The following is a 13,620-nucleotide window of genomic DNA, read 5'->3' as shown; positions in this document are numbered from 1 at the left end:
ATGACTTTATATTATACAAAAAATCAATCAGTAACTATCATATATAAGATAAACAATGACAAAAGTAAGAGAATAAATAAGAGCCTAAATATATATATATATATATACATATTTTAACCAAGCCAAATAGATAATGACCACACTTATTACTATTATTATTATTATTTTCAAACAATATATAGATAGACACACACAAACAAAATGGTTTAGTGATAGCAGCTGAATAGAATAGCATAGGTCTTACAGTTTCAACAAATTAATAACATGTTCTTTATCTTCCCTCTCTCTATCTCTTGTTCCTCCATTTTCTCTCTTTATCTTCTCTCTTCTCTCTATCCCTCTTCCCCCATTTTTAGCTCTTTTTTTTTGTGTGTTTTTTCGGAAGAAACAGTTTGGAACCGTTACGTAACGGTGTTGTAACAGCCGTAACGGCCTGTTACGACCGCTATGGCAGTCGCTGCGGCCGACACACCTGTGAATCTCAATCACACTGCAAAAGCGGCCGTAACGGGTGGCGGTAACCGCCAAAACCGTTACGTAACGGCGTTACGTAACGGTTGCGGCCGCTTTTTAAAACCTTGGCTTATAGCTTATAACTATGAACATAAGCTGATTTCTGACTTATAAATTAAGCATCTCCTGCCCTACTCAAAGAATAAGCTGATTTCTGACTTTCAAAAAGCTATAAGCTATAAGCTAAACCAAACTCATCAAAATAGTTTAAATTAAGCTGAAAACTGAAATAAGCTGCTTTTAAGTTCTGCCAAACAGGCACAATATCCACTTTCCTCTCTGCAAGAATTTTTTTTAGCTTCCTCCATTTTTCGGGTCTACCAATACCCCTTACATTCCAAGATTGTATCTTCATGAGCATAACAAATCATACTCTATAACAGCTGAGTATCGAACTCAATTGGCATCCCATTCCTTATCCCGAATTCTCTGCAAATCTTGAGCTTCAAGTGCTGCCAGCTTGCTGATCACCTCTTCTTCTTGTCCTTGGCAATCAAGTCCAAGGACTTTACCGATTTGAATAGATGCTTCTGCCTCTGACCTCAAAAGCCGACCTCTACTGTTACTACTCGCCATTGAAAGCGAGATGGCAGCTACGGCCAACCTAAAGACCGCTCCCTTCCGCAAATTCAGAGGAGCTTCCCTTACTTTCCCGGTTACCCCCATCTTCCTTTTCGGCTACTTCTTCTGCATAGATGATTTTATTTGTTGTTTGCCTTTCGTCTTCAGTTGAGCTTTCGTCTGTGGACACATGACAGTTTCTTGTAATTGGGTTGAATAAAAGGTTTGTGATTTACTACTCCCAACTTCAACAAGCCCAACAGCTCTTAGGACCGACCCATTTAGCCCAGGCCTCGTTTGGGCCCTATTCAGGTCCACTTCGAGTTAAATTCCAGCCCTATTGCCAGCTGAACCACTAATACTTTTCATAAAACCAAGGGTGTAGACAATACCATCAACCCCACGACTGACAACATCATCATCACAATGCTTGGAACTCATCCCCAATTCAGCAGAGTCCCTTTCGCATACGCCACCTTCCTCTGACCCTTCCTGCCTCATTTCTGATTCATCCACCAGAGAGACATCCTTCAACCTATCCTCCCCCATCCAACTCAGCCTCAGCAGTGGGTGGTAAGTTTTGACCCACCCCAGCCACATCACACCTGCTGCGTAAGGCCTCATCCACCTGTACCTCCACATCATCTTCTTCTTCCTTATGCCTGCTATTTTTGTCTAGAAGCTGATCAGCTTGAGCCCCCATTGAGGAGCATTTCTCGCCGTTCTTCCAATGATCGGATTGGGATACACATGAATCACACGCTGCCTTATAAATTATAATTTGGTCCTCACATACCCTTACTGGGTAGATAATACCTCTACACTCCAGGTTGATGGATTGATTGAGGGACATAACCTCCACACAAGGAAGATTATTACAACAAATAATAAAAATAAAAATAAAAAAGCAAACCAAAAACAACTAGATATCCAAGTTCCCAAACGCATCTAAAGCTTTATTACACTGTAACTGTCAACTTGAAATTTGAAGACCCCACTTTCGCTGGTCAAGATGGAATATTGAGGTTGAGGTGGTCACCTAGCGTGAAACGAACGCGTTAAACAACGTCGATCTTCAGATTGTGAGAAGATGTGAAACCAAATTGAAAAATCTAATTTTATCTAACAATGTTTTCAAAAATCTAGATTTATCTCGTGACAAGTGATTATCGATTTAGGTAATCCAATTAAAAATTATACCACCATGATCAATGTAGATGAGAGAGAGAAAGAGCGAAAATAAAACCATGACACAAAATATTTTTTACTTGAAAAAATCACAATTAGAATCCACCAACTTGTGATGAAAACCCATGGGTCCTCAGCTAAGCGAACAATCCACTATGAAAGAAAATAGTACAAGAGATATCCTACAAAGGTTAATCTAGGCTCACACGTTTGTTCAACTTACGAGTCATACTTCTTCCTTTACTGGATCTCTATAACAGTTGTCGAATCGCTACGACGCCAATGACTCCGGAATCTACCGAAGTCTACAATCTTGGAATCTATCGAGAGGGTTAACTTTTGGAAATATGCGAAAACTTATTACAGCTTGATGATTAGCTTTGAAGCTCCTATAGTCTTAAGAATAATCAAGCAAATGAGAGCATTACAAGTAATCCTCACTACAAAGTTCACTCTCAAACACTTAACAAAATCTCTTTACAAAAATGTATTTCACTTATAAAAATGATCTCTCAAAAGATTAAAAAAGATACTTAGAAGAGCTTTGAAGAAAATGCTCATAAAAGGGTTGTAAGAGATGCCAAAATGAATCAGCCTAGCATGCCTTAAATAGGCCTGGGCCAACAGTACATCGCGGCTGTGGTCCTCTAAGTCGCGGGCATGACCATGTCTTTTGCGGGAGCGAGCCTCCTTCGCGGGATGCAGAAAAAACTTCTAGGAGAATGATTTGGTCGTGGCCTGGACGTGGCCTGGTCGCGGGCACGATTGTGAAGACCACGGGGTTGATTGTCTTATTCGAAGGCATGATTAAGCATGCATGCAGCAGTTTTTTCAGACTTTTTTGCTTCATCTTTTGCATATTTTCTTCCACATTTTGAGCCATGATTTTTCCCACGCTTTGCCATCCTATCCAGCAGACAAATAGCCACCCTACAACCTTTCTTTTGCTCACATGATAGCTATCAAATCTATGACCAAAACTTTTCTAAAAACTTCAATTTTATTAGCTCAAGAAAGATGGTTTCAAATTGATTGTTTTCAACATGCAACATCAGCTCAAGATATTTGTCAACTTTTTCCAACAAAAATCTCAAGTGTTTATTTCAAGAAAGATCAAGATTCATCTTTGAGGCATGTTTTGAAAATTTGCTCCATAAAATCTCAAATTGATTATATCTAAAATTTGTAAAACCAATAATCAATTGACCACATAATCTTTGAACCAGGCGCCACCATCAAAATTGACTTGTATCTTGATTGAGCATGAAACATCCACAACTTGAAAGACCAAGAGTGTAATGAGAAAAAACAAAATAAATGAAAGACCAAAATAACAAATGAAATTGTTTTGTCATGCAATTTGCCAAAACAAATTTTGATGCAACAAAAGTGTAGGATTAAAATTTTTAACAATCTCTTCCTTTGACAATTCCGTGACAAAACCCAAGATCTTGCACAAAAACTTATCAGAACAATTTCACATGAGAAAAGCAACACATGAAAACATTTCATAACAAACCAACTAACCAAGATCCATGTTCAAAGACAAAAAACTAATAAAACTCCCTCTAAACTAATACAGATCTTAAAGTTTTGAGCGCGAGGGTAAAAGTTTGGGCGCAAGACAAACATCAAATCTAGAAGAATGGAAAGAGGGAGAGGGGGACGCTAACACCGGTGGTCAGAGGCAAATCTGGTAAGGGTGGATCCATAGAGGCAGGAAGATGGCTGGTGGCGGTGTGGTGGTGGAGGCATCGAAAAGGGTTGGAAAGACAAGCTTCCAATATTATTTATATATTATATAAGCAAAAGGGATTTTTAGTGAGGAGTCTTGTAAGAGTTTCAATATCTAATTTTCTTAATTTTAAATAATTAAGAAAATCTCTATTGGCTAGCTTTCATTTAACCATATAAAAATAAAACTCCCACATTGGGAAAAGAATGAAAAGTGAGTTGTTTCACTTATATAAAGTAAATCTTATACTCATTTTTATTTTTTTTTTGATCGGCAAAAAAAAAAAGAACTTTATTGATGGAATAAACAAGTACCAAGTACAGAGCGAATTACATCAATAAAGAAAAAGGGAGGTGCAAAAGCATCATAATGAGCTAAATCATCCCAACGAGGTTGGCACCGTCTAACTCATCCTATCATTTGCTAGCACCCCCTGAGTTGGTGAGAGACCAACGAGAAATCTTATACTCATATTTAATATAGTAGTGTTACTAGCATATTACTCATTCTATGCGCGTGTATAAATAAATAATCCAAAATTAGTTTTTAAATTTAAATAACAATATAAAATTTATTTAAAATATGTAATAAAATGATGTATAATTATTTAAATTGTAATCATTTTTATCAGAGTTACACATAAGATAAGGTTTTTATTCCGATGTCACTAAATGTGTTCTAAGTTCTTAATAAAAAATACATGTCATAATTTAATGGGAGATTTATTTATAAGTCATTTTTCAGACACTTATGGTAGGCTAAGTCCTGTGTAATTTCTTATAGAGTCTTAAGTCCTATTTAGATAGAAATGTATTTCACAAGATCTTACATAAACATAACGTAATGTGACACCTATATAAATGTAACGTAACGTGACACATACATAAACGTAACGTGACACCTACATACACGTAACGTAACGTGTCACGTTACGTTTCGCAAACTTAATGAGTTTTTAATTTTTTAAATTGAATGTGAAAATGTTGCTGGTTTATGTTGGTGTCACGTTACGTTTCATATAAATATGATCTATGGTAACATTCAATGTTACCATAAATCATAGGTGTCAAGTTACGTTTATGTAGGTGTCACGTTACGTTACGTTTATCTAGATATGATCTATGACAACATTCAATTAGGAAATTGAATGTTGCCATAGATCATAGGTGTCACGTTACGTTTATGTAGGTGTCGCGTTACGTTACGTTTATATAGATATGATCTATAGAAACGTTCAATTTCCTATATATGGTTTTACTATTATTTATGATATTAACAACTAATATTGAGGGTAAATGTGTCAACAAACTTCCCACAAGACTTATAAGAATATAAGTTTTTTAGTAGGACTATATGTAGCATAAGTCTCTCTAATAGGACTTATAAATAATTTTTCCTAATTTAATTAGTAAAAATATTAGAATAAATTACAAACGTTATATTTACGATAAAATATAAATACATTTTGTTTTATAAGTTTTGTAATTTTAATTTATAATATGATAGTAGCAAATTACATTTGTTAATATACTAATTTTTTTCTTGTTTTGTAAGACTTAAAATTTTGTTTATTCAAAATTATAAATTGTCTTATGTTATAACTCTTACGTGAGAATGAATTAGAATTGACTTGTGATATTAGAGTTGGATTAAACATTAAAAGTGACCTAAAAGTTAGTTGATTCAATATTTATGCCAATGTGACCTTCACCAAAAATCATTAAAATTTGTCTTGAATCATTTAATCTATTTATTTATTAAATTGGTAAACAAATATTTGTGAGTATTTTTTATAATTAAAAATATGAACATATGAATATATTTTATGCATATTTATTAAAAAATTTGAACTTAGGTAAAAAGTTATATACTTACGTTAACACTGTGAAATGAATAGTTATGTATATTTATATACAAAAAAATCATCTAATATAGAACCATCTTAAATTATAAATCATATTCTAGTCCTGAAATTACACTTAATTTAAAAAATTGATAAGTTAATTAGTAAAAAAATTTGATAATAATAAATTTAAACATTATGTATAAATTATATAATAATTTATCAGTTTTTGACTGGTGTGAACTAGTTTGGAGATTTTAATATTAGATTAAAATACTAAAAATGAGTCTCGAAAATCTAATTCGAGTCAATTTTTTTTACATGAATATTAGGGTATGTTTATTTATGAAAATTTATCCAAAGTTGATCCAGCTATATCATGGGTCATGTTTTAACTCCAACCCTAGACCTAATTAAGAAAAATTGATTGGCCGATTAGTAGAATATTTTATAATAATCAATTTAAATCTAAAAAAAATAAAGTATCTATTATATCAATATCGAAGTATATTTATATTTTAAAAAAATGTATCAAATGTTGGACCAGTCTATAGCTCATGGACTATGTTTTAACCTAAAAAATGCAATGAACCATAAAAGTTTATTCCAAAAGTGAGTGTATGATATAAGTTTAAAATTAGTGAGATGTGAGCCGCACTCCCAATAGATAGATGTACACCATTATTTTATTTTTTTTTGATAGTCAAAGTGAAGTTGTACATCAAATTTATTAATTTGAAGTTCATACTTAAATTTTAAACTTTTCAATATATTTTTTTCAATAACATTACGACATGTGTACTTGAAATTTTTGACCATTTGATAAATTATGATTTGTTGGGTATACCTCCTTATTGGAGTGTGGGACCCAATTGCTTTATTACAAGAGTTTTAATTTGGCTTGGTTTAGTATAATATATTTTTATATATTATATTTGAGGAGACCCAATCCAATTTGATAACAATTAGAGATTGTTTTTAAAACCCAAGATTCAATATATATATATATATATATATATATATATATATATATATATATATATATATATATATATATTGTTTGTTTTAAAAAGGAGGTAGTACGGCTGCCATTCTTGATATTTTTGCCAAAAAGGTAGCATCCAGCAGCATCATGATCATGGTTCTAAGCATGGTTTTGTGGTTGTGATTCGGTGGGAACGTGGTTTCGGCAGTTTTTGGTGAAGTTGATTTGGATTGTTATTTTGGGTCTTCTTCAACTCTGATTCAGAAGATTTTGGTTCATCTATTTGGTGAGGTCTTTCCTCTTTTTGTTTATTTGTGATTATTTGGAATTCACCTAAGGGTGATTTTGTGAGACCATTAGTGTCTCGTTTGTAATCGTTTGGAACTTATTTGGTTGATAGTGGAATCGGATTTCGATCCCGTGGACGTACCTCATATTGAGGGAACCACGTAAAAATTCTTGTGTTACTTTTGATTTAATTTTTCCGCATTAGTTTTTATTCCCATTGATTGATTTACTTGTGAGGAATCACGGATTTTCCCTAACAACTGGTATCAGAGCTTACGGTTTATTTGGATTTATTTCTTTGTGTAAATCAATGGAGGGGAATGTGGGTCGTATGTCTAGCTTCAATGGAAGCAATTGGGTAACTTGGAAAACTAAAATGGAGGACCTATTATTTTGTAAAGATTTGTATGGACCCATTGAGGGTGATAGTGGCAAACCCGAGGGTATGAAAGATGATGAATGGAATAGGCTTAATCGAAAAGCCGTTGGTGTTATCCGTCAATGGATTGATGACAGTGTGTTTCATCATGTTGCTACTGAAACTTCAGCACATGATTTATGGAAAAAATTAGAGGGCCTTTATGATAGGAAATCAGCCACAAATAAAGCTTTTCTGTTTCGTAAGTTGGTTAATTTAAAATATAAAGAGGGCAGCCCTATTCCGGAACATCTGAATGAAATAAAGAGTATTGTTAACCAACTTGCTTCTATGAAAATTATTTTTGATGATGAGTTGCAGGCTTTGATGCTACTTAGTTCTTTGCCCGAAAGTTGGGAGACTTTGGTTGTGACCGTCAGTAATTCAGCGCCCGATGGAGTTGTCACAATGGGCCAAGTCACTAGTAGCCTGTTGAATGAAGAAACTAGAAGAAAATCAGCAGGTTCCTCTCATTCGGAAGCATTCGTTGTGAGAGGCCGAAGCAAAACAATGGGGAGGAGTAAGACTCCTCATGGTCATGATCAAAGCCGTGACAAATCAAAAGATGGTTCTTTTTCAAAGAAAGACATTGAGTGCTATTATTGCCATGAGAAAGGGCACATGAAGCGGGAATGCCGAAAGCTCAAGAATAAGGAGAAAAGGCGTGACAAAGGTGTGGACAAGAAGCAAGAAGACACAACGGCAGTTACTACCAATGCTGATCTCATGGTCGTTTGTGAAGATGATTGTATCAATTTTGTGGGCCAAGAGAGCAATTGGGTGATTGATTCTGGTGCTTCTTTTCATGTGACTTCTCGAGTTGATTTCTTCACTACCTACACCGAAGGAGATTATGGTTTTGTTCGAATGGGTAATGAAGGTTTGTCCAAGATTATTGGTATGGGTGATGTTTGCTTGGAAACAAATTTGGGCTGCAAGTTATTGCTTAAAGACGTGAGGCATGTTCCCGACATTCGCCTCAATTTGATCTCTACTGGGAAGCTAGATGATGAAGGCTTCAACAACAAATTTGGTGATGGGATATGGAAGCTCACAAAGGGCTCCTTGGTGGTGGCTAAGTGTAAGAAGACTCATACACTTTATTCGATGCAAGGAAAAATTTGTAAAGGTGTTGTCAATGCACTTGAAGAAGATACTTCTACTGAATTATGGCACAAGCGGCTTGGCCATATGAGTGAAAAGGGGCTGCAAGTATTGTTCAAGAAAGAGCTTCTACCCGGTTTGAAAGGTACACATCTTAAAACTTGTGTTCATTGTTTGGCGGGTAAACAACATAGAGTTTCTTTTCATAAAAATGTTGTTTCTAGAAAAGAAAATGTTTTGGAGTTGATCCATTCAGATGTTTGTGGTCCTTTAAAAGTTAGAACACATGGTGGTGCACTTTATTTTGTTACTTTCATTGATGATTATTCAAGGAAAGTTTGGGCTTTTTTACTAAAAACTAAAGATCAAGTTCTAGAAGTATTTAAGCATTTTCAGGCCATGGTTGAAAGAGAAACAGGGCAGAAATTGAAGTGCATCCGATCAGACAATGGTGGTGAATACATTGGGCCATTTGATGAGTATTGTCGCAGTCAAGGTATTCGGCACCAAAAGACAGTTAAGAAGACTCCTCAACAAAATGGAGTTGCCGAGAGGATGAACCGCACCATTGTGGAAAGAACAAGGTGTTTGCTTTCACAAGCTAAATTGCCAAGATCCTTTTGGGGTGAGGCATTGAAGACAGCGGTTGACGTGATCAATTTGTCACCTTCCTATCCTTTGAATGGTGATGTTCCAGAAAGAGTTTGGACCGGTAAAGATGTATCTTATGAGCACTTGAGAGTGTTTGGTTGCCGAGCTTTTGTTCACATTCCAAAAGATGAGAGGTCCAAGCTTGATAGCAAGTCAAAACAATGTATTTTTCTTGGCTATGGGCGTGATGAATTTGGTTATAGATTGTGGGATCCGGTCGACAAGAAAGTCATTCGAAGCCGTGATGTTGTGTTTCTTGAAGACCAAACAATTGAAGACTTTGGCAAAGGTGATCAACCGGAGCCAAAAGCTAGTGATCTCATTGACATGGATTTATCTCCTTCATCTTCAGTTGATGATGAAAACGGGGGAGATGTGCAGCCACCTATTGAAGATGTAGAGGATGATGCTAATTCTAATGAAGTTGAGCCAGAAATTGAGGAAGAGCATCCAACTCAAGAACTACCACCACAACTTGAGTTGAGGAAATCTACAAGGGACCGACAACCTTCAAGAAAGTATCCTCCCAATGAATTTGTGTTGATTTCTGATCAAGGGGAGCCGGAGAGCTACCAAGAAGCAATTGAGCATGCAAAGAAAGGTGATTGGAAAAAGGCCATGGAAGAGGAGATGAATTCCTTAGTTGAAAATCACACTTATGATTTAGTGAAGTTGCCTAAGGGGAGGAAAATTCTGAAAAATAAGTGGGTCTTCAAATTGAAGAATGATGGCAAGAATCTGAGGTACAAGGCACGTCTTGTCGTGAAAGGCTTTGGGCAAAAGAAAGGTATTGACTTTGACGAGATTTTCTCACCGGTTGTAAAGATGTCTTCTATTCGGGTTGTACTTGGCATGGCTGCAAGTATGAACCTTGAAGTTGAGCAACTTGATGTGAAGACCGCATTTCTGCATGGTGATCTTGAAGAAGAAATTTACATGGAGCAACCGGAAGGCTTTGTGGAAAAAGGGAAAGAGAAATTTGTTTGCAAATTGAAGAAAAGTTTGTATGGTCTCAAGCAAGCCCCGCGGCAATGGTACAAAAAATTTGACTCTTTCATGATGAATAATGGTTTTTCTAAAACCACTTCGGATCATTGTGTGTTTGTGAAAAATTTCCCAGATGGTAAATTTATTATTTTTTTGCTTTATGTTGATGACATGCTAATTGTGGGTCAAGATTCTACCATGATAAACAGGTTGAAATTGGAGTTGAGCAAGTCTTTTGCTATGAAAGATTTGGGACCGGCAAAGCAAATTCTTGGTATGAAAATTGTTCGTAATCGCAAAGAGGGGCTGATTTGGTTGTCTCAAGAAAGATATATTGAGAAAGTTCTTGAGAGGTTCAACATGGATAAAGCGAAGCCGGTTAGTTGTCCACTTGCAGGTCACTTCAAACTTAGTTCGAATCAATGTCCTACAAGTGAGAAAGACAAAGAAGAGATGTTGAAAGTTCCTTATGCTTCAGCAATTGGTTCTTTGATGTACGCCATGGTTTGTACAAGGCCGGATATTGCTCACGCCGTTGGTGTGGTGAGTCGTTTTCTCTCTAATCCGGGTAAAGAACATTGGGCAGCGGTAAAATGGATTCTAAGATATCTTCGAGGGACTTCGAAGGTGTGTTTGTGTTTTGGAGATGGTAAGCCGATGCTTGATGGGTTCACAGATTCTGACATGGCCGGTGATGTTGATTCTCGGAAATCTACTTCGGGGTATTTGATGACTTTTGCAGGGGGAGCTGTGGCATGGCAATCTAAATTACAAAAATGTGTTGCTCTCTCAACTACCGAAGCTGAATTTATTGCTATTACAGAAGCTTGCAAAGAAGAGTTATGGTTAAAGAAATTTTTGCAAGAGTTGGGTTTGAAGCAAGAAAAGTATGTGCTTTATTGTGATAGTCAAAGTGCTATTCACTTGAGTAAAAATTCTACTTTTCATTCGAGATCGAAACACATTGATGTGAGATACCATTGGATTCGTGATGTGTTAGATTCGAAATTGTTACAACTCGAAAAGGTTCACACAGATGATATACCATTGGATTCGTGATGTGTTAGATTCGAAATTGTTACAACTCGAAAAGGTTCACACAGATGATAATATTTCAGATATGTTGACGAAGACTTTGTCGAGGGACAAACATTTAAAGTGTCGAACTTTGGCGGGTATGGTTGATGTCTCCACCTAAGTCGGTAGGGGGAGAATTGTTGGGTATACCTCCTTATTGGAGTGTGGGACCCAATTGATTTATTAAAAGAGTTTTAATTTGGCTTGGTTTAGTATAATATATTTTTATATATTATATTTGAGGAGACCCAATCCAATTTGATAACAATTAGAGATTGTTTTTAAAACCCAAGATTCAATATATAGATATATATATATATATATATATATATATATTGTTTGTTTTAAAAAGGAGGTAGTATGGCTGCCATTCTTGATATTTTTGCCAAAAAGGTAGCATCCAGCAGCATCATGATCATGGTTCTAAGCATGGTTTTGTGGTTGTGATTCGGTGGGAACGTGGTTTCGGCAGTTTTTGGTGAAGTTGATTTGGATTGTTATTTTGGGTCTTCTTCAACTCTGATTCAGAAGATTTTGGTTCATCTATTTGGTGAGGTCTTTCCTCTTTTTGTTTATTTATGATTATTTGGAATTCACCTAAGGGTGATTTTGTGAGACCATTAGTGTCTCGTTTGTAATCGTTTGGAACTTATTTGGTTGATAGTGGAATCGGATTTCGATCCCGTGGACGTACCTCATATTGAGGGAACCACGTAAAAATTCTTGTGTTACTTTTGATTTAATTTTTCCGCATTAGTTTTTATTCCCATTGATTGATTTACTTGTGAGGAATCACGGATTTTCCCTAACATGATTAACAACTAAAAACAAATTTAAATATTTTAAAATTATAGATGATTCAAATTTTCTTTGGACTTTCTTAATAAATTTAAAATTAAACATACTTTAGACATGGCTAAAAAAATTACTACCTAACCAAAAAGATATAGCTAAAATTATTTTTTCACATTTTATGTACATGTTTTGATTAAATTTGAATTTCAAAATTAGATATGGTTAGATAAGTCAATAGTTTTAAATTATATTTATTTTTTAGTTTCAAATATTAAAAAAATGAATAATATTTTGAAGTAAATATTTTCATAATTTTAAATTAATACTAAAATTAAATTCAGAATTTCCTTTTAAGGATTTTCAAATATCAAATTAGATGTGGCTTAGAGATAATTAAATTTATTTATTTGACTTTCTATATATAATTTTTTTTAATATTTAAAATTATAGAAACATACTAATTGATAAATTAAATATTCACTGAATTGAATTGAAACTAAAAATTATGAAAAATATAATTATTGACTTTTAAGGATTACATATATATAATCAAAAAAGATAAAACTCTTTTTTTTTTTATTTTATTTAAAATCTACTTGATAGAGCTATAATCAATCACAAACTCTATTTTTTTTTTATTAATAATATTGACAATTTAAAAGACTATATATAGCACATTGATCCATTACATGTCTTATAAATAACGAACATATAAAAAATCTCACACCTAATCTTAGCACCAAGGCCAACAACTATTTGTAGTTACCTTTTAATTTGAAAGAGGCATCCATGGTCATCTTCACATATGGGTTTAGTTTATTATTGTTTCATTGCTAACAGAGCCTAGACGAATGCGGAGATTAAGCCTGAATGAAAGGGAAAAAAAAAAATTGAACACCAAATGAAACCTTAACAATCACCATTTTGAAAAAAGAAAGAGAGGTGTAAAAAATATTTATTTTGGTAGAGATGAGGCAATGGAGAAGATTATACGTGAAAATAGTGAAAGATGTTTCTTGTGTAATTTTTTTCAATAGTAAATTTTTGCTAAAAGAAAGATTAATTAGCTAGGAAAAATATATATTATATCTTTATTATGGAAAAAAATTCCTTAAATCAAAAGTGTATTTTGAAATTTAAATCCCTAAATTATAGGTGAATTCGATAGATTTTTTATTGACTATAATTTTAAATTTCAATTTTTAGTAGCTAGGCATCCATGGTCATCTTCACATATGGGTTTGATCTATTATTGTTTCGTCGCTAGCAGAGGCTGGACGGACGTGGAGATTAAGTCTGAATGAAAGGAAAAAATAAAAACAAAAAAAATTTAAACACCAAATGAAACCTTAACAGTCACCATTTTGAAAAATATAGAGTGGTGTAAAAAAATATTTATTTTGGTAGAGATGAAGCAATGGATAAGATTATACGTGAAAGTAGTGACAGATGTTTCTTATATAATTTTTGTTAGT

The 13,620-nt window shown here is 34.3% G+C and overlaps 1 long non-coding RNA gene across 1 annotated transcript; it reads left to right on the top strand.

Moving 5' to 3' along the window:
• Positions 1-10,764: 10,764 nt before the first annotated feature.
• Positions 10,765-11,404, top strand: LOC145807796 (uncharacterized). Its single transcript, XR_014351184.1, has 2 exons — positions 10,765-11,299; positions 11,367-11,404. It is a non-coding gene; the product is annotated as an uncharacterized LOC145807796 (long non-coding RNA).
• The last annotated feature ends 2,216 nt before the right edge of the window (positions 11,405-13,620 follow it).

The sequence above is a fragment of the Camellia sinensis genome, chromosome 14, assembly GCF_055761805.1.
Source record: "Camellia sinensis isolate YWXY chromosome 14, ASM5576180v1, whole genome shotgun sequence".
In the NCBI taxonomy this organism is placed as follows: Eukaryota; Viridiplantae; Streptophyta; class Magnoliopsida; order Ericales; family Theaceae; genus Camellia; species Camellia sinensis.
Note: the sequence above shows the minus strand (reverse complement) of the source record. Positions and strands in the feature narration are given on the sequence as shown.